Source organism: Schistocerca serialis, unplaced genomic scaffold, assembly GCF_023864345.2.
Source record: "Schistocerca serialis cubense isolate TAMUIC-IGC-003099 unplaced genomic scaffold, iqSchSeri2.2 HiC_scaffold_278, whole genome shotgun sequence".
NCBI lineage: Eukaryota > Metazoa > Arthropoda > Insecta > Orthoptera > Acrididae > Schistocerca > Schistocerca serialis.
Window position 1 is genome coordinate 72,501 of NW_026047847.1, and position 3,543 is coordinate 76,043.

The window sequence follows — 3,543 nt, forward strand, 5'->3', positions numbered from 1 at the left end:
CTAACCTATGTTGTGCCTTAACCTAACCTACGTTGTGCCTTAACCTAACCTACGTTGTGCCTTAACCTAACCTACGTTGTGCCTTAACCTAACCTACGTTGTGCCTTAACCTAACCTACGTTGTGCCTTAACCTAACCTACGTTGTGCCTTAACCTAACCTACGTTGTGCCTTAACCTAACCTACGTTGTGCCTTAACCTAACCTACGTTGTGCCTTAACCTAACCTACGTTGTGCCTTAACCTAACCTACGTTGTGCCTTAACCTAACCTACGTTGTGCCTTAACCTAACCTACGTTGTGCCTTAACCTAACCTACGTTGTGCCTTAACCTAACCTACGTTGTGCCTTAACCTAACCTACGTTGTGCCTTAACCTAACCTACGTTGTGCCTTAACCTAACCTACGTTGTGCCTTAACCTAACCTACGTTGTGCCTTAACCTAACCTACGTTGTGCCTTAACCTAACCTACGTTGTGCCTTAACCTAACCTACGTTGTGCCTTAACCTAACCTACGTTGTGCCTTAACCTAACCTACGTTGTGCCTTAACCTAACCTACGTTGTGCCTTAACCTAACCTACGTTGTGCCTTAACCTAACCTACGTTGTGCCTTAACCTAACCTACGTTGTGCCTTAACCTAACCTACGTTGTGCCTTAACCTAACCTACGTTGTGCCTTAACCTAACCTACGTTGTGCCTTAACCTAACCTACGTTGTGCCTTAACCTAACCTACGTTGTGCCTTAACCTAACCTATGTTGTGCCTTAACCTAACCTATGTTGTGCCTTAACCTAACCTATGTTGTGCCTTAACCTAACCTATGTTGTGCCTTAACCTAACCTATGTTGTGCCTTAACCTAACCTATGTTGTGCCTTAACCTAACCTATGTTGTGCCTTAACCTAACCTATGTTGTGCCTTAACCTAACCTACGTTGTGCCTTAACCTAACCCATATTGTACCTTAACCTAACCCATATTGTACCTTAACCTAACCCATATTGTACCTTAACCTAACCCATATTGTACCTTAACCTAACCCATATTGTACCTTAACGTAACCTAATTTGTGCCTTAACGTAACCTAATTTGTGCCTTAACGTAACCTAATTTGTGCCTTAACGTAACCTAATTTGTGCCTTAACGTAACCTAATTTGTGCCTTAACGTAACCTAATTTGTGCCTTAACGTAACCTAATTTGTGCCTTAACGTAACCTAATTTGTGCCTTAACGTAACCTAATTTGTGCCTTAACGTAACCTAATTTGTGCCTTAACGTAACCTAATTTGTGCCTTAACGTAACCTAATTTGTGCCTTAACGTAACCTAATTTGTGCCTTAACGTAACCTAATTTGTGCCTTAACGTAACCTAATTTGTGCCTTAACGTAACCTAATTTGTGCCTTAACGTAACCTAATTTGTGCCTTAACGTAACCTAATTTGTGCCTTAACGTAACCTAATTTGTGCCTTAACGTAACCTAATTTGTGCCTTAACGTAACCTAATTTGTGCCTTAACGTAACCTAATTTGTGCCTTAACGTAACCCATGTTGTGCCTTAACGTAACCCATGTTGTGCCTTAACGTAACCCAATTTGTGCCTTAACGTAACCCATGTTGTGCCTTAACCTAACCTATATTGTGCCTCAACCTAACCTATATTGCGCCTTAACCTGACGCACGTTGTCGCTGAACCTGCTCTGTAATTGTTATGCAACTCGTTAAATTAGTGTAGTGTTGCCTAACCGCAACCCTCGCAATATAGTTCGCTATTCGCACTGCCCGGTCCCCTGTGTATCGCGTCATGTTAAACACCTTGCAGGTGTTGCTGACTTTCCACATGCTCCTGCTATACACTGTAATGTGGATAGCAGCAGGACGTACATGCCCCCCCCCCTTCCCCCCTGCCTTCGCAAGCTGGTCGTTGAGAAGTTTGCATGTTCAATGCCCTTCGCATGCCGACGTACTCAGCCTACGTTGTGGTACGGCCTGTCACCTGTCCGCCGATGTACGCAAAACCCACAAACTGTACTGCACATTGGTCCGTATGTACTGAATGATACATCGTGGCACATGTGTGACCGTACGACGACTGCGCCTAGCAACGGCAGACCATACAGTCCAAATATTGTGCACGCAGCTACGTGTCGTCTCCCTATAAGAGCTGGATTGCAGTGTGGTACGCCATTCAGACGTGTGGGAGGAACGGACGCCCTGGATGGCGATCAGCATGAGCAGTCTGTTGATGTAGTGGAGCGTGTATTCGGACGTAGTCGTCTCTTCTCACACACCGTGATAGCATGTTGCACCGCGTTCCACATCTGCGACATCCTGCAGAGGCCGGCTGACAGTCGTTCGCGCAATGGACACCGCATACGTACGGGGGCTACCTTCCACGTGTTCTCGAGGCGTGCACATGTTGTTGCGTCTATGTGGGCAGACGTAGTGTGTTGTGACACCTGACACAGGCATGCAATACTCGTTGCAAATGGCGATGGACGTCTACGTTTGCTGGTGACGTTACGCAAATGAACAACAGGTAACCCGTTGTGGTGCGGTTGTTCTCGCTAGAGGTGAATCAGTGTTGGCGACGATCGGTCGAGCTATTAACCGGTTGTTTCAGGGATACCCACCATGCCCACGAACGTGAAAGGGGACCCACCATGCCCACGAACGCGAAAGGGGATCTGGGTGTGAGGCGATACGCGGCGGTGGCTGGGTGGGACCGTCCCCGGCCGGTGAGGGGGGGCCGCCCGGCGTGCTGGCAGCGCGGTGCGTGGGCGCACGCGCTACAGCCGGCTGGTGGGGGCGGCCAGTGGCAGGCGCGCCGGCCGACGGACGCGGCAGGCGGCGCAGCTGCGCGCCGGCGCCCCCTGCTCGCGGCGCCTTGCGGCCAAAGTAGGTCCTCGCGGGCCCGGTGCGAAGCGCGGTGGCCATCTGCAGTGTGCTGGTCCGATTGAGGACTGTGTGCGCTGAGGATGCGCCGCCGCCCGGCGCTCGGCGCCGCGACGCCGTCTGCTGCTCGGTCGCCCCAGCGGTTCTCGCAGGTGGTTTGTATCGCAGCTGTGCGGACGTGTTGGCGCGTGCGCTGTGCTGGGAGAGTTCGCTTCGGCACCCAAGTGGGGCTTTTGTCCTTCTGTGGCGCTGGCGTTGGAGCTGCCGGTCACCGTAGGTGGCGCGTGTTGTCTCCCGCCGGCAATGCCACGACAGCACGCTCCCGGGCCTCTGTCGGCAGCGGCAAGCTCAGTTGGGAGCACGGGTGGTCGCACCTAAAGCGTCTACTCGCCTAACTCCGGGCGATTGCGCCTCTCTCGAACCCGACCAAGTACTTAGGACGGCGCTGCGCGCCGCCGGGACCTGAGAGGGTTTCGAGGTGTGTTGTGCAGGGGAGCTCAGCCTCCTCCTGTTTGCAGAATAATTGAGCGGACGCTTGCGTGTTCGCGCGGGCCCCCGGGACACACTCCCGGGCGGCCGGCTGCTCAGCTCTAGTTGACGCAGCTCCCTGGTTGATCCTGCCAGTAGTCATATGCTTGTCTCAAAGATT